Raw genomic sequence first — 18,947 nt, forward strand, 5'->3', positions numbered from 1 at the left:
CCTTTACAAAATCTATCCCTTATCTGCCACAATAAGACATTTGTGAACTCAACATTATATCTTTCCAGAAATTAAAAATGTGTATATCAAATTTGTACTGCGGTAATTGCATTTACCCAGCATATGTATACTAGTTTGTTACTTTTGCATGTCAGTGTTACAAAGTGACAATTCTGAAAAAGCAGCGTGAAATAAAATTTGTAGGAGTATCCTAACACTTATACCCAATGGAATGGGAAGATCCTTTAAAGAATAACGTCATAGCAGAGCTATATTTTTTCTTCCATTTTTCCACACTAGTTTTCTATACATTCTTGCTTCTGTAAAATGGGCAATTTCTAGAATGTTAAAAGTACTAGAGTTTCGATGATAAGGAACTCCAAAGAATTCTTTTAACTTTTTAAAGCTTTCTTTCTTTTTTCTTTTTTTACAATTTAATGCAACCTAAGTTATCCTCTTTTTGTTTCTGATTTTCAAAGTCAGAAAGAAGTAATACAAATACCATTCACAAGGCAGAGCAGCAGTCTACTTAGTGAACCAGGGACTGAAGATTATAAGCCTGTCTCCCACAAATTTAAGTAAATCAATTCTAACAAAGATTGGAGGAGCAAAAGAAGATCCCTTTCTTCACTCCCTAAATCTCTTCTTCCCAATTCCATCTGCCCAGTAGCTCTTTTTTTTTTTAAATAACTTTTTATTGACAACCCATGCCAAGGTAATTTTTTACAACATTATTCCTTGCACTCACTTCTGTTCCAATTTTTCCCCTCCCTCCCTCCATCCCCTTCCCTAGATGGCAAGCAGTCCTATATATGTTAAATATGTCGCAATATATCCTAGATATAATATATGTGATCAGAAACCAAACAATTCTCTTGTTGCACAGGGAGAATTGGATTCAGAAGGTAAAAATAACCCGGGAAGAAAAACAAAAATGCAAGCAGTTTACAGCCCAGTAGCTCTTAGTTACAAAGGTAGGGAACATATTTTAAAGTAATATGCTCACTTGTAAATGGTTATTACTTTCAAGTCAAAGCAGATCCGGAAAGTTTGACCTTCAATCTAAAGTAAACTGGTAACTCCTCATAACAGGAAATACTTTTAAAAGAGTCCATATGATAGCACAGCTAAAAACAAGTAAAGTTCTGGGTCAGAACACCATAAAATAATTATTGGATGTTGTTGAAAACCCACAACATATAGTTAAGGGATATCTCTTAGTTCTGCTCTATATGGATTCCAATATCATTCCCATGCCTCCCTAAACATAAATATTGCCTAATGTCCTGTTATCAGAAGAGGAGACAGATAAGCTACCTGTAGCTATGTTGGATCTCTGAAATATACCAGTTCTGAAGATATGTAAATTATTTAACATGAAGAAAATTTTGAATAAATTCGTACCTTCACAATGCCATAAATATAACAAATGTTTAACAAATTATTACCGAACAAATGAACTTACTGAAATATATCTGAGATAGCTTTACATAAGAATTATGGTAAAGTTCTGCATTTGCTAATGGAACGGCATTTAGGTTTATAAAAATTTCATAATTTAGTTGTTAAAACTAATAAAACTTCAATGTTTTGATGAATGTATAAACTCATCAATGTGAGTGCTTCCAAAAGTACAGCTCACAGCCCATCTATGCTTCTCACCCTATGCACTTTCCTCTACTTCTTCCATTACATCCTCCCCCTGGAGTCCACCCAACATTCAGCAGTATCTGGATATCTTGACATTTCATGGATACAAATGTAACACTTGGGTGGTCTACTAGATATCCCTCTCCCTCGCTACATGACCAGCTCACCTCCATTTCTAGCTACACACCTCTCTAATGATAACTTTTTATGTTGATTTTCTTGAATAATTCTTGGTAGACAGTAACATGCAGTTAATTCCCAACAATAGACACACCTTTCCCTTGCATGTTGGATGTCTTGCACAATAATTCTTTGGGGACCATAGTATTGCATGATTTATAGACTTAGAACATCTCTAGAAGAAAACTGATGTGAAAAAATGGGTCTTTCTTTTCGGGAGAAACTGTAGGGGGTGAAAAGTAGTTAGAAAGTTAATCCAGCTCATATTCCTCTTATACTATACTAGGCTAAACTCATTATTGACTTCCTGGGTCAGTTCTAAACAGATATGCTGAGGCTTTACCTCCATGGGCTATCAAAAGAACTGCATATCATGGTCTAGACAACAGGATTTCACATTAACTTGGTTTTTCCTATGTGTATAGTTATACTAAAATTTGTCAATGGCTTACATATATCTGATTTAGGAGGACATTCATTGTTTTAGATGAGACAATAAGAAGGATATCATTTGTAAATAAGAGTGTCTTGAGAACTTTACAGATAGGAAATGTTTTACCATTTGGGCTGTAAACTGAACATTCTCCATGACATATTGATGTGTCTCATTGACTTCGAAAATGTCATTTAACAAAGTTCTTTCTGTTATATTTTAAAGGAAACTATGTTATTTCAATATATTTATGAGAGACATTGTTGGAGAAAAAACCTTTAAGGCAAGAATTTTGCTCAACTGAATCGGATTTTTTTTTAACTTAATAAAAGTAAGGCACCATGTAAATCTTGTATTCTTGGCACTTTTAGTGAACTATGTAACTATAAAAATGTGGTCTCTAAAGAATATTGTTCAGAAGCCTGTCTATTTGAATTCTCATACTTCAAGATCATATACTGTAGATTTAGAGCTGGGAGGAACTTTAGAAGTCATCTGTAGATGAAGAAACTGGAGCTGAGGGAATTAAACATGGAACAGTACATGAGTAGGAAGAAGTGGCAGATCCAGAGCCTTCATCTAGTTCTCAGAAAATTCTCTCTGGTTCCTTCCCCATGTCATGCCCACTGCTCCTGGGTATGCCACAAGTCTATCCTGGCCTCTCTTAGTTTTTCCTCTCTCTGTGATGCTCTTCAGCTTGTATTCTATAAATGGCTTCCCAGATCATACATATTCATTCACAGCCCCTCTTCAGAGTTTAATTCCTACAATCTAAACTAATTTTGGACATCTTAAACTAGCTTTACTATAGGCATCTCAAATTAAACATGTCCAAATAGAATTCACCAAATTTTCTCCCAAATTCTCCCTTCTGTACTTACCTATTGCTGTTGAAGATGCCATCCAAGTCACCTAGGCTCACAATCTAGGTGTCTTTTTTGATTCCACTTTCTCTCCATACAGACGCAGCCAGGTAGTAGATAAGGTAGTAGATATAGGGAGATGAGTTTAAGTGTAGCCTCAGACATTCATAGCTGTGTGACCATAGTTGTTATTTAACTTCTGCCTCAGTTTCCTCATCTGTAAAATGAAGATAACAATAACACCTATCTCCCAGGGTTGTTGTAAAGATCAAATAAGATAATATTTGTAAAGCAGTTTGCAAACTTTAAAGCACTATCAAAATGATCCTTATTACCATCAATCATCATTACCGTTATTATTATCATTATATCTAGTTTTAGCTTTGATCTTCAAAACATATGTTGTATATATCCCCTCTCTGTAGGCCTTCGGCTGCTACTTGAGTTGCAGGCATTTATTATCTATCTCTTGGACTATTAAAACAGCTTCTAAATAGCTTCCCCATCTCAAGTCTCTCTCTCACTTCCAACTACTTTCCATTTAACTGCCAAGGTGATTTTTGACTATTACTATCCCACTCAATAAACTCCAATAGTCATATATTACCTTTAGAATCAAATATCAAGTCCCCTGTTTCACATTAAAAATTATTCAAAACTTAGCCCCTTTCTGCCTTTTCAATTTTGTTACTTTTCTCTACACCACAAATTCTATAATTCTGCTGCACTGACCTCCATGTTATTCTTTATATACTTCAGTGTCTATTTTTATGCATTTGTACAAGTTGTTCTTGATGCTTAGAATCAATGGTGACTATTAGAATTAGTGAGTTCCTTGTTTTTTTTACCTCTTTTTTGTATCCCCTGCACTTAGCATAGTATATATCACATAATAGGAACTTAACAAATGTTTACTGATTGATTGCTAGAGCCAGTCCATGGATAATTTAGGAGTTAATTGCTAAATTTTCAGACTTTTTTTGTTGTTGTAGTTGATTGTATAGACATAAGAAATGATGGAGAAAATATTAATAATGCAGAAAGAATTTAAAAGTATGTCCAGCATACTTGTATTTTTGGAGACCTAGTTAAGTATTTACAAACACTCTACTTCCCAAGATATTCTCCCTCCTTTTCCCTAAATTTTCATTTATTTGGATTAATAGGAAGGATTTTAGTTTCTGAAAAAGTCCAAAGATTCCCTAAACTCAAAATTCATTGATAATTATTGGGCAAATGCCCATTTTTTGATTATAACCTAGCCTGAAGAGAAGAAAAAATAAATGTCCTAAAAAGTCACCATAAGTTTAGATAGAGTCTCTCAAATGAGACAACAAAGTTTTCTACCAGCAAGAGTTATCAAAAGTAATGACACATATTACAAGCATTAGCTTGCAGGGATTATTGTGCTCTCCCACCTCCTACAATGGAGGAGGTATTGTTTATCTTTCCTTTTCAAAAACGACCAATGACATCACAGGATGTCTTGACTTGCAAGTGAACTGGATTTAAGTGAGGAAAAGTTACACAAAATCATCAGTTTGACTTTTTTCCAGAACCATCCAATTCTAATGTCAAGATAAAAGTTAAGATGATTGGTGATGGTCTGGAATGCAGTGGATGACCTTGGCATTTAAGTTTGATTGGTTCTAAATATTTCCTAGTAATGTGGCTGATGTAGCAAATGATGTGGTTGTAGGTACCAGATGTTGGAATTCAATCATGTGAAGAATTCACAATGGCCATTCTCTGTGGTAAAAGGTAGGTTTATTTAGAAGAGGTTACAGACAAAATGAAAAGGTATTGTAAACACCATAAATGGTAAATATGAAATAGAGTGGGAGAGCGTAGAGTTAGTTAGAAAGGGGTTTTAAAAATTAATGATGAAAAGGGGAAGTTCTCTAGTGGAACCCACAATTACCTGGGAGAAAGGAAATAGCTCAAGAGGTCTTTAGCTGATAGTCTAAATCCTAACCCTAAAAGAGTGAGTTAGCTATAAGGAGAAAAGAGACATCATGAGGTATATTAGGGTTTGGGAGAGAGAAGAAAACATGACTCATGGTGAGAGGATCAGAGAAGAGACACTTCATAGCAAGGAGAAAGGGGAAAGAGAAAGACACCATGAAGCAGAGTGTCATGGTGAATTGACCCAAAGGGTGGTTCAGGAAAGATGACATAGGCCATAAGCATATTTATAGGGAAAATTTAATCTCAGGGACATGGCTGGGATTTCGGATAGGACACAGTTGGACTGCCCATAACCTTCACAGAGACTGGTCGCCATGAGTTAAACATAACTTGCATTTTTGATTGGACAACTTCCACAGAGGGTGGGACTGTAGAACTAAATTGATCTCACAAAGTATTCTCATACACTCATACTGCCAAGGGAAGTCTTCATATACTGGGATAAACATCCCTCTAAGCCATAGACTTAAGGTCTGTCAATTACCATCAACCTAGAATAGCATATCTGCTGAGATGCTACAGCTTCTTCAAACCGCAGTTGACCATTGGTTGAAAGGTGGACAACAAAATAGATGAGAAGCCCTGAAAAGGACTTGGCAATTCTTCACACCAGAGAAATTAGCCTTTTTTGTTTACCACATCCACCTTTCTAGAGAAGGTAAAATTCAGAGCAAAGATTGTTACCCAGTAAGGTCAGTTCATTTAAGTTCAGGCAGAATCAAGATTCAAAGAGGAACTCAAATCAATGACAAGAGGTGTAGAAGACATACAGAGCTGAAGAAGAAGAAGCCATGAAAAAGAAATGTGGATCTGGTAAAATAGAAGTTTAGGTAAAGGCAACCACCATAAGGGCAGGAGTCAGGACTTTGGGAGCAAGTTATGTGAACCAACTAGGCACAAGATGGTCAGGGGAGAAACTTTGATGTTTTTTTTTTCTTTGGGCTCCTTCATCAGAGTTGGATGCCTTTTTTCTGGAATATGGGAAGTTTATTTTCTATAGGTTTCAATTATTTACTTTGTCTTTATAAACAGTATTAATCATAATCATTTGCTAGTTTAGGTGTACTTATTTTTAATGTAATTAAGAGGAAGCAAGTGAATCACATCAGAAAGGAAAAGAAGATGATTTATTACTAATCTGTTAGAGCACTGCCCCTGGTTGGGGGCTAAGAGCTAATAAAAGGGAATAACAGGGGCAGCTAGTTGGTGTAGTGGATAAACCACCAACTTTGAAGTCAGGAGAACCCGAGTTCAAATCTGCCCTCAGTCACTTAACACTTCCTGGCTGGATGACCCTGGGCAAGTCACTTAACCCCAATTGCCTCAGCAAAAAACAAATAAACAAAATAAAAGACAATAATAGACTTTTTCTTACAATATCCCAGAAGAGAGAATATTTGTACTGAGAAATCCAAGAAGAGGGTTGGGATGAATTTTAATGAATAAAAGAGTTTGAACAATCCCTCCTACAGATGTGTTGTATGATGAGGGGTTTGGCACCAAATGATGTAGTTCCAGCACCAAAATGATGTGACTGATGTAGACATCAGACAATGGTAGGCATCAAAGGTTGGGGTTCGGTCATATGAATAATTCACAATTGCCATTCTCTTTGTCAAAAAATAGGTTATTTAGGGAAGAAGTTCCAGACAAAATAAAGGGATGCAACAGACACTGGGAATGGGTAAATATGAAATAGAGTGGGAGAACATATGAAAGACAAGTTCCTCAGTGGAGCTCACAATTACTCAGTTGAAAGGGAGCACCCCATGAGTTTGGTGCCATGCCCGTAGCTGGCAAGCTAAATTCTGAAAGGGGCTTAACACCTTAAAAGAGTTAATTAACTGTAAATTGGAAAAGTGGGGTTGAGAAGCCTAGTGGAGTTGAGGGAGATACCATATGGCATGGAGGAAGGGGAAGGAGAAAGATATCAGAGGCAAAGTATCATGGCAGACTGACCTAAAGGAAGACAGCAACCAAGGGATGGTTCATAGATTTATAGGGAAAATTTAACCTCAGGGACATAACTAGGACTTCTGACAGGGCATGGCAAGGTGTGACTGCTTGAGACCTCTAGAGAGGGTGGGTCTCAGGAGTTTGACATAACTTGTATTTCAGATTGGACCACTTCCCAAGAAGATGGGACCATGAAGCTAAAACACTAATCTCTATCAATTCCTTCTCCTTACCTGGGACCAATTTCTCTGCTAACCACACTAACACTGAAGACCTCATCCCTGCCATCAAAGAATCTTGATGCTTTTTTTTTCAATAATCAATAGGTCCTTGATTGGTCAAGTAGTAGATTAAATGCTTTCTGGAAATCTCAGCAACGTAAAAACTTCAGAAAAAAAGGAATTCTATGACAGATAAGTAATTTATTGAATTCATAAGATAAGAAGACAAAATAACGCCACAATCTTATGAAAAAAACAAATAAAAACTGAGCTTCTGGAAACTCAGCTTTCCTATGCTCAAATCAATCTGTATTATTAGTATAAGCAAATTCCCAGGCTTTTAATTCAGAATCTGGCTGTAGGTCTTCCTACCCATGCCACCCATGACAATGACTTGATGATCTAAGCCCCTTCATATGCCACAACAGATTAAAGACAGAATTTACTGAGTAAATTCTAGAACTCTCCCTCAATTTCTCTCAATCTGATGACATTTTAGCTATTCAGAAACCAAAAAGCTAGAAAGTTGAAGAGGTAAAACACAGAAAAGTGACTGGAAATCCAAAATAAAGTGTAAAAAGTGATAATCCAAGGAGTAAGTCAATCAGTAAAAAAACATTTAAGAGTCTTCTAGCACTGGGTTAAACTTTGAGGATACAAAAAGAAACAAAAAACAGTTTTTGCTCTCAAGAAGCTTATAACCTAATAGGGATAGGGGACAACATGCAAACAAATACATACAAAGCATGCTATGTACAAGAAAAACAGAAAATAATCAAGAGGGAAAACAATGGAATTAAGAAGAGTTGTGGAAAGCTTTCCAGTAGAAGGTGAGATTTTAGTTGGGATTTAAAGAAAACCAAGGAGATCAACAGTTGAAATAGAGAAGGGAAAATGTTCCAGGAATGGGGGGACAGTCAGAGAAAATGCCTGGACATGAGAAATAGAGTATCTTGTATGTAGTACAGTCAGGAGGCCAATGTCACTGAACTGAAAATGTCACTTGTAGAGAATAAGGTATAAGAACACTGGAAAAATAGGAAGAGGGTAGGTTTTAGGCATTGAATACCAAAAAAGAACATTTAGCCTAGAGGCAACAAGGAGCCAATGAATTTATTGAGTAGGGGAATAACATAATCAGATTGGTAATTTAAGAAAATCATTTTGGTGATTGAATGGAGTATAAATTAGTGTAGGGTAAGACTTGAGGCAGGCCGGCTCCTCCAGCAGGATCTTGTAATAGTCCAAGTGTAAGATAAAAGGCCCGCTGCAGCATCAAGAAAAAGAAGATATATATGAAAAATGTTGCTCTCCTTTGCTACTTTCAGACAATCCCTCTAACACTATCAGCATCATCTCCTTTGAAGTTCAGTCAACTTATATTTATTATCCAATTAAGATTGTTAACTATTACGTACTTTCCAACGCAGTAACAAAATTTCACCGTCTGTCTACCTCAACTCTGATCTTCATACTATTAAAAATCAAAATATATATTGATATTTCTTCAAATACCCTCAATTCCCACTCTTCCATTAAACCTCAGCTATATACATATGATCGCAAAGCTATGATTTTGCCATCATCTCCAATGTTAAACTTGCATGTTTATTAATTCTTAATTGCTTTATCAGATCATAATACTTCATTATTATAAGTCTCCCTCTGCCTGACGATTGACCTATAATCCTGTTTTTTATTCGCATCATGACCTCCACATCTTTCACACCTAGGTCTTTCCCTCAGTTCATCACCATTACACTGGCTACATTTTCCTCCCTTCCCCCATTCCATACTTAAGGTCTTTGTTCCATTATTGGAAATATATGCCTTTGTAATATCTATCCTCTTTTCTAAGGATCTATTTCTTTCCAATCATCATCTTTTAAAATTCTCTTTTTTAAGACATCAGTAAAGGATCATCTTCTAAATAACCTTTCCTGATCTGCTTAACTAATAGGGTTCTTTCTTCCTAACTACCTTATATTTAAACACCTTGTATTTATTTTATATTTATTCTAAATATACAAATATATACACATGTTGCCAATGTCAATAGAATATAAGCTTTTTCATGGGGCCAGTTACTTGTTTTTTTTTTATACCTGTATCTTCAAGATCTAATGTAGGACCTGGTATACAGTAGGAAACTAATAAATGCTTACTGACTGCCTTAATATCTTAAAAGATCATAATGCCAGTGAATATGGGTATCACTGTGGTTATCCCTCTGGTAAGTGAACTTTTCTGCTCCCTCCTTTTGCTAGATAGATGTGGACATGAATCCTTCCCAGCTCTTTCTTATCTCCTTCCTGTGAGTACTTTAAGGTATGATCTTTCCTTTGACAGCTAGTTTTTACCCTATTCCCCACCTCTCAGGAGATTTGGTTATATCCTAATACAATTAGCTTACATTTTGAGCCTGGGGCAATATAATGTCTTTTCAGATTCAAGAGGCCTTCTCCTCTCTGTTTTGTGATATTTATATTAGAGGAAAACTTAATAGCATAATCAAAATAGTTTATTATCCTCAGTTAAGAAAATTCCTAATATTTGGATAAAGGTTTGCCTCTTGGTCTTAAAATTAGCTTTAGCTCTAGCTAACCTTGACCTCTTTATGTTTGAGCCAGAAATTAATATACTAGAAACATTTAAGTTGGAAAAGGTGAGTACAGGATGTTATGGTTTTGATTACTGGAAAGGCACTGGTAGATGGGGAAAGACCTGCTTTCCTTAGTACTTGAAGAAATAGGTACAAGCAATAGGTTAAGTCTTCTCTTCTGAAATGCCTACAGGGATTTCAAATCTTATGATCTCACTCTTTAGTGTCACAGCTCAGTTGTACTTTTTGGAAGTTAGTCAATAAACATTAAGCCACCTGAATACAAAAAAGAGACAAAAAATAGTCTTCCCTCTCAAGGAGCTGCTAATTCAATATATTCATATTCATTCTCTCTCTCTCTCTCTCTCTCTCTCTCTCTCTCTCTCTCTCTCTCTCTCTCTCTCTCTCTTTTCTTAAAATACCTGCACCACCTCATCTCAGGTCACATGGATAGGGCAAGGGACAGAATCACCTTTCTACACCACTGTTACTCTGCTATCCTATTTCTTCTTCTCAATACATGTTTCATACACTGAAGGTGTCCCTGTAAAAATTTCTAGGCATGGTCTGGCATGGTGATGTCTGCCTGTGGTCTTTGCTCTGTGGAGGGCTGAAGCTGCTAGATCTCTTGGGTTTAGGAGTTATGCACTGTAGCAGGTTAAGCCAATCCAGTGTTCGCACCAATCTGGTATGAAGTGAAGAGTGATACAGGGACAGAGGAGAGCAGGGCTTTCTAGTAAGGTGTTGTCAACCTCAATCAGAAATAAAAGCTCTCCTGCCAATCAGTGATGGGAACAGTCCCATGAGTAGCCATTGTACTTATGACCTGGGTGAGTTGGTGATAAAGTCTCAAAAGTAAAACTAAAACCAGATCAAACCAAGAAAATCTACCAGTTATAATTCAAGGAATTATCACAGTCCTAATTTTTTTCTCAGGGCTGAGAATGGAATGCTTGTTCCTTTGAACTACAAATTCCAGAATTCTAAGCAGTTTTTAAATCACTATTATAATAGCAATACAATTCTATATAGTTCATATATACTTTACATGAAAAATTTTAGTAAAGTTTTAAACTATGACACTAATCATTTGATTAAAAAAAGAAAATTTCAATGAGAGAGAAAGTACATTGTCATATTAGTTGAAAGATTAATATAAGGGAAAAAGTTTATTATTCCAATATATACGGAGCCTTATTCTATGTCCAATTTACACATTCCATAGATCATAACTGGTTTTGGGCTTAATCATTGCCAACAATTTCTTCAACCATCATGAATAATCTAAAATTGGCTAAAGAATGGAGTCTCTTAAGGAAGAACTGGGAGGGGAAAGAGAAATACATAAAAAGGAAAAAGGGAGGTGGGCAGGAAAGGAGGAAAAGGGGAAATGGTGGAAACCTGGGAAAGTAAATCTTTTTGCACACATGTACAATCCCCACTGTAGATTCTTGGCAAACAGCAGAGCAAACCAAAGGCACATTTTAAATCCTACAGCACGCCTAAACCTATCCTTATGTTCCCAGAGCTCAAACAACAGCTGTCCAATAATTAAATGTTCAGTGTTTCTCTGTGTTCTCTTCTAATGCCTTTAGAAAATATTTTCCTAGCATCTGCAAATTATATCATAGCTCATTTATAGCTCTGGCTTTTCTGATTTTATCCATACTGTATATAATTTCCTTGATTTCAGTTACTTAATTTGCTTATTCTTTTGGTAGAAACAATGATCATAAATGCAGGTTTCTAGTTTAGATTAGAAAATGTGTTTGTGATAGTAAAAATGTTTCCCAATTACAAATTATTTGGGTCATATACATTTAAAAATACCAGTTAAGTCTTGGTAAGGAATAAAGCCACCTCTTCATATGAAACAAAGGTGAAGGAAGACAGTCAGAGGCTTTTGAGCAATATAAACAGAAGACAGCACTCTTAGCAATTGACCTCAATTTTTTTTTTCAGTATAATACAAGCCCAAGGTTCTTAGTTGGAGGAGGAAGGGAGAGTCATGAGAACTATTTAAGGGTTTGGAAGAGGCATTATAAAGACTGGGATAATGAGTTAATATGAGAAGTATTGTAGGATTGTCTAGCAGCAAGAAAAACCCACTTGGGATTTTAAACAAATTTTTAGTGTACTCAACCAGAATTGTTTTGTGACTTTCTCTACCTTCATTCAGCTGCATGTGCACAGAACGGAAGGCTATAGATATTAGAAGTGAATTAAGGCTGGGTTTTAACAAACACAATCTGTAATATGAAATACAAGTAAGGGACTGAAGAAAAGAAAATGGTATAGATTTGAATTAGCACACCAAAGGTCAAGAGGCAGAAAGGAGGAAAGTTCAGGGGTGCTGACTTGAACTGAAAGCACCAATTTATTGAGAGTTTGGAGGTTGTAGTGTAGACAATGGGTAGGTTTTGGCATGGGATTTGGAATTTCACATTTCTTGAACATGGAGATGGAAATTCTATTGGTAATGACAAGACCAAGGGAATGACCATTTTTGTGAATGATTAAGGTAGGGTGAAGGAGTAGGTCATATGAAATGAACAGATTGAAGAGCCAGGACATTAGGATACTTGTATCAATTTGTATGTTGAATTCTCCTGGTATGAGGACAGGAATTAGAAAGGAAAGAAAGATTGTGAACCAGGTACAAAATTCATTGAGGAACAAAGGAACTGTCCTAGAAATTTGTTGACAATGGCTTATCAGGATTTTGACTGGATAGAAGATGAGGATTTTAAAAATTTCAAGGAAGGAGAAGTTTCTGAGTGATGATGGTAGAGGGAGTACCTAGAAGTGGTTATTGGGAGTATTCCACGGACAAGGAATTTTCCAACTCCCTCACTTTGATCAGTAAACTTGAATGAGTGAATGTATATCCTGTGCTAGAAAGAGTGGCCAGGGAAGTGGTATCATCAGGGGGCTCCAGGTCTCAATGGGACACAAAAGATGGAAGGATTGGGGAAGGAAAATATTTAAGATGAAATACAATCTATTTCCTATTCTAGAAGATACAATGAAATATATAAATAGCATTTGGTTGGAATTTTGGAATAGGTGAGTTGATAGAGATGAGAAAAAGGAATTGAATAATAGGAAATGGGGAATGAGGTTTGAATAATGAAAAAAGGTAAAATAATGTAATAATATGATTTTCATTAGAATTATATTAGGTGTCTAGCTAGTGATCTCTTCCTATACAAAAATTTCTCCATGGGTTCTTGTAACCTAGATGATCTTATTAGACAGCCAAATAAATTTCTTCTGATTTCTGTACTGAAAATAAGTCTATTACTTTGACATAAATGAACTGATTTTGTATTGTCATCATTTTTCTATATATGACACAGTTTAGTAAATAATTTTGTTCACAGATCACTCATAAATATATGGAACCCCCAGAAAGAACAGACTACCAATAAGAAAATTTAGTAAAGAACCTCTTCAATAGATTATATCACCAAGTACTAATCAAATTAATTGTAATATAGATTTGCCATCAAAAGAACAGTCCACCAATTAGAACTTGGGAGTAACTGGTAATGCCCATAACTACTTCCTCTATTTCTCTCTTCCTATCTTGTAATGGTCTCTGTTCGGTTTTCTTGGGGGTCTCTGGGAGTCTTGGGAGCAGCCTTCATCTCAGTCAGTAATTACCATAGAGTAGCCAGGGGTTAAAGTCCAAATCCTTTGTTATCTCTTTCAAAGTCTTCTCCCATTTCCTGGGGCTCTGTTAGCTTTCTTAGAGGCCTATCTCTCTCCTTGGTTCTGAGAGCTTGAGCTCTTACCTGTCTTCTCTGCACTCTGAATTTCTCTAAATGAATCCTGGCTGAGGCTCCTAGCTTATATGCTCTACATTGAGTATAAACCAATCATTATATCACTAGGAAACCATTATTTGTTATAACATTAAATCAATTATACTAAACTTAGGGAACATCATGCTAAACTAGATAACCATTGTCTTATCAATTCTACTTAGTACCTTGTTTCAAGTTCAAAGTTCTGGCCCATAACACTACCTTCCACACTCCCCCACTGTAACTCAAATATCACAGTGACTGGACAGGAGTGCTCATTGGATTACAAGGGTCTGACTTGCTAGTCAGTCACTTTAGAGGGAATCATGCAGTCTCTAGATGAGCAAAGAGGAACCTTATTGTTCAATATCAGGATAAGACATGCTTACCGGGTAGCCCTAGAAAATTTGCTGCTTACTCTGCTATCCTGGAAGTTGTCCAACTCCTTGTGATCCTATTTGGGGTTTTCTCTGTCTTTCTCTCTGTCTCTCTATTTCTCTTTGTGTGTGTCTCTGTTAAGAGTTAAAAGTTAGAATTGGGCTGATGGAGGCTATGACTCTATGAAAAATCAAGAATCAATAAAACAAATTCAAAAGAATGAAAAAATAGAAGAAGATGTAAAGTACTTTGAGTAGAAAAACAAGTGACTTGGAAAATAGACCCAAGAGAGAGAACGTCAGAATCATTGGATTATCTGAAAGTCCTAATGAAAAGGAGAATCTGGAGGGAATCATTCAAGAAATTATTAAGGAAAACCACCCCAGTATCCTGGAACCAGAGGACAATACAGGCATTGAAAAAATCTACCTATCACTTCAGGCAAGAAATTCCAAAATAAAAACTCCAAAGCACATTATAGCCAGATTTCAGAACTATCAGGTCAAAGAAAAAATACTACAAGTGATGAGAAAAAAAATTAATTTTTTATTAATTAAAATTAATTAATTTAATGTTATTTAATTTTTAATATTATTCAAACAAAATTAAAATTAATTTTAAAAATTAAAACAATTAAAAAATTAAAACAAACAATTAAAAATCAGGAAACCACAATCAGGATTACACAGGACTCAGAACTGCAACATTAAAATATCAGAGGTGATGAAACATGATATTCCAATAAGTAAAGGACCTAGTATTACAACTAATAATAACCTACTTGGTGAAATTAAGTATAGTACTTTTAGAGAAAAAAATGTTCATTCAATGAAATAAAAGGACTTCAAGCTTTCATAAGATAAAGACCAGAATCAAACAAACAAAAAAAAAAAGATTTCCAATATCAAGACACAAGAGAAGCCTAAAAAGGGAAAAGAAAACAAAGAATTAAATGGTGCTTTACTGTTCACATAGCTGCATGGAAAGATGATATTTGTAATTTTTAAAAATTGTACCACTAATGGTACAGCTAAAAGTAATATACATAGAGGGTAAGAGTATAAGGTGAATTTGACACAATGACATAAAAATACTTTTTAAAAAAGAGAGAAAGAAGAGTATACTGAGTGTAGAAGAAAGGGAGAGAGAGAGAGAATTGAGTAAATTATTTCAATGAAGAGGTATGAAAAATCTATTACAATACAGGGAAAGATGGGAGGGTAGTTAATGAGCATCATTTGGACTTTATTCTCATCAATATGGGAATAAGACACATAATCAGTTGAATATAGAAATCTATCTTACTCAACAGAAAAGTAGAAGGGGAGGAGACTGACTAAAAGAAAGTTGCTAACAACAGAAGCAGATGGGGGCAGGTGGTAAAAGCAAAACACTATCAAGAAGGGAAAAGGTAAAAGAATAGAAAGCACATACAAAAAGAAAATGGGATGGAGGGAAATAGACAGTAATCATAACTGTTTATGTGATTGAGATGAATTTTCCTGTAAAATGGAAGTGGATAGCAAAGTGGATCAAAAAACAGAACCCTACAATATATTCTTTATAAGAAATACATCTGAAGTAGAGAGACACACAGAGTAAAGGTAACAGCCTGGAGAAAAATATGTTATGTTTCAGCTGAAATAAAAAAAAGCCAGGTTAGAAATCCAATAAAAGAAAAGAAAAATTGACCTACTGAAAAGAGATAAGAAAGGAAACTACATCTTATAAAAGATAGCACAGACAATGAAGTAATACCAATACTAAAGAGATATGTACCAAATGGTATAGTACTCAAATTCTTTAAGTTAAGCGAATTATAGGAAGAAAAAAAAGAGCAAAACTATAGTAATGGGGGACCCATACTGTGCCCTTTCAGAATAAATACAGGCAAAAAATAAACAAGAAAGAAATTAAGGAGAAGAATAGATGTTAGAAGAATTAGATATGACAAGCATTTGAGAAAACTGAATCAGAACAGAAATGAATATGCCTTTTTCTTAGCAACACTGGGTACTACACAAAAACTGACCATGTATTATGGCATAAAAACCTGAAAATCAAATGTAGAAAGGCAGAAATATCAATTGTATTCTTTTTGAAATACAATGCATAAAAATTACATTCAACAAAGGACAGTGGAAAAGGATTAAAAATTAATTGGAAAGTAATCTGATTTTAAGGATAAAGTGAGTCAAAGTACAAGTCATAGAAACAATAGAATCAATAAAGAAAATGACAACAGAGTTCAGTACCAAATTAAAAATCCTAAAAATCAAAGATGAGATTAATAAAATTGAAATCAAAAGAAAAGAACAAAACCTTGAGTTAATAACAAAACTATTGGCCTTGAATGAACTGAATAGGTTTTTAATCTAACTAAGATAATTGATTTCAACTCAATAAATCATGGTTCTACCCCATGAATACCTTATGCTCCCCATTAACTTAAACCTAACCGTAGCCTTCCAGTTAGCTCTTACAGGAGTCCTAGTCTACCGATCACACCTAATATCCACCCTCCTATGTCTGGAGAGGATAATGTTTTCCTTGTTCATCCTTATAACTCTCCTAATCACCCACTTCCACATATTCTCAATATTCATAACCCCTTTAATTCTGCTAGTCTTCTCAGCTTATGAAGCAGGAATAGGCCTCGCACTATTAGTCAAACCACTCAGCAACCCACGGTAATGATTACGTCCAAAACCTAAACCTGCTACAATGCTAAAAATCCTTACATCAACCTTCATGCTCATTCCCTTAACATCGTACTCCAAAAAATCCTGAGTGTGAATCAATACTACCACACACAGTTTTATTATTAGCATCTGAAGCCTAACTCTGTTCTATCACAAGTCTGACCTAGGCTATAACTATAATAACTCTTTTTCTCTAGACTCCTTATCAGGTCCACTACTTATTCTATCATGCTGACTTCTTCCACTAATAATCATTGCTAGCCAAAATCATCTAGCCCATGAACCCTTGACACGAAAAAAAATCTACCTAACCACACTTATTATTCTCCAACTCTCTCATCACACCCCTGTTGTCCAAAAAGGCCTACGCTACGGCATAGTCCTTTTCATTACATCAAAAGTCTTCTTTTTCATAGGCTTTTTCTGAGCTTTTTACCACTCAAGCCTCTCCCCTGCTCTAGAACTAGGAGGTTGTTGACCTCCTGTTGGAATTCACCCTCATAACCCATTAGAAGTACCACTCTTAAATACAGCCATTCTTCTCGCCTCAGGCGTCTCTATAACATAAGCACACCATAGCCTAATAGAGGGGGACCACAAGCAAATAATTCAAGCCCTAACAACTACTATTGCCTTAGGCTTATACTTCACAATCCTCCAAGCCATAGAATACTATGAAGCCCCTTTTACTATCTCTGATGGCATTTATGGCTCAACATTCTTTGTAGCAACTAGCTTCCACAGCCTACACGTAATCATTGGATCCTTATTCCTAATTGTTTGCCTCCTTCGACAACTCTTCTACCACTTCACATCCACACACCACTTTGGTTTCAAAGCTGCAGCCTAATACTGACACTTCGTAGACATGTCATAAATAAAAGGAGGAGCTGGTTATATGAAAAACCAATGAGACAGACAAGCCATTGGTTAATTTGATTGAAAAGAAAGAAAACTAAATATCTAGTATCAAAAATGAAAAGAGTAAAACCACCACCAATGAAGAAGAAATTAAAGCAATCATTAGGAAATATTTTGCTCAATGACATTCCAATAAATCTGACAATCTAAATGAAAGTGATTAATATTTATGAAAATGTAAGTTTCCTAGAATATCAAAGGAGGAAAGAGAAAGCCTAAATAACCCCATCTTGAAAAAAAAAATTGAACAAGTCATTAATGAACTCCCTAAGAAAAATTCTCCAAGGTCAGATGAATTCATAAGTGAATCCTACTAGACATTTAAAGAACAATTAATTCTAAAACTATATAAACTATCTGGCTAGAAGCTGGAAACTGAGTGGATGCCCATCAATTGGAGAATGGTTGGGTAAATTGTGGTATATGAATGTTATGGAATATTATTGTTCTGTAAGAAATGACCAGCAAGATGAATACAGAGAGGCTTGGAGAGAATTACATGAACTGATGCTAAGTGAAATGAGCAGAACCAAGAGATCATTATATATGTCAACAACGATACTGTATGAAGATGTAATCTGATGGAAGTGGATTTCTTTGACAAAGAGACCTAATGCAGTTTCAATTGATCAATGATGGACAAAAGCAGCTACACCCAAAGAAAAAACACTGGGAAATGAATGTAAACTGTTTGCATTTTTGTTTTTCTTCCCGCATTATTTCTACCTTCTGAATCCAATTCTCCCTGTGCAACAAGAAAACTGTTTGGATCTGCACACATACATTGTATCTAGGATATACTAGGCCATATTCAACATATATAGGACTGCTTGCCATCTAGGGGAGAGGGTGGAGGGTGGGAGGGAAAAATCGGAACAGAAGTGAGTGCAAGGGATAATATTGTAAAAAAATTACCCTGGCATGGATTCTGTCAATAAAAAGTTACTATACTAATAATAATAAAAAAACTATATAAACTATCTGGAAAAATAGGCAAAGAAGGAGTCCTAGTAAATCTCTATACAATATAGTACTATACAATATAGTACTGATACTTAAGCCAGGAAAAGCCAAAACAGAAAAAAGAAAATTATATACCAATTTTCCTAATGAATACTGATGCAAAAAATTCTGAAGAAAATACAAGCAAGGCAATTATAGAAATATAGCATAAGATTTATAGTGTGACCAGGTGGAATTTATACCAGGAATGTACAGTTGATTTAGTATTAGGAAAACTATCTACATAGTTGACCTTATCAAT

The 18,947-nt window shown here is 35.4% G+C and overlaps 1 long non-coding RNA gene across 1 annotated transcript; it reads right to left on the reverse strand.

Annotated features, from left to right (window-relative positions):
• Positions 1-881: 881 nt before the first annotated feature.
• On the reverse strand, positions 882-14,184 carry LOC116421465. The gene is made up of 3 exons (XR_004231825.1): positions 14,072-14,184; positions 3,145-3,343; positions 882-2,053 (listed from the first exon to the last, which is right to left on the reverse strand). It is a non-coding gene; the product is annotated as an uncharacterized LOC116421465 (long non-coding RNA).
• Positions 14,185-18,947: the final 4,763 nt, after the last annotated feature.

This window comes from Sarcophilus harrisii, chromosome 2 (genome assembly GCF_902635505.1).
Source record: "Sarcophilus harrisii chromosome 2, mSarHar1.11, whole genome shotgun sequence".
In the NCBI taxonomy this organism is placed as follows: domain Eukaryota; kingdom Metazoa; phylum Chordata; class Mammalia; order Dasyuromorphia; family Dasyuridae; genus Sarcophilus; species Sarcophilus harrisii.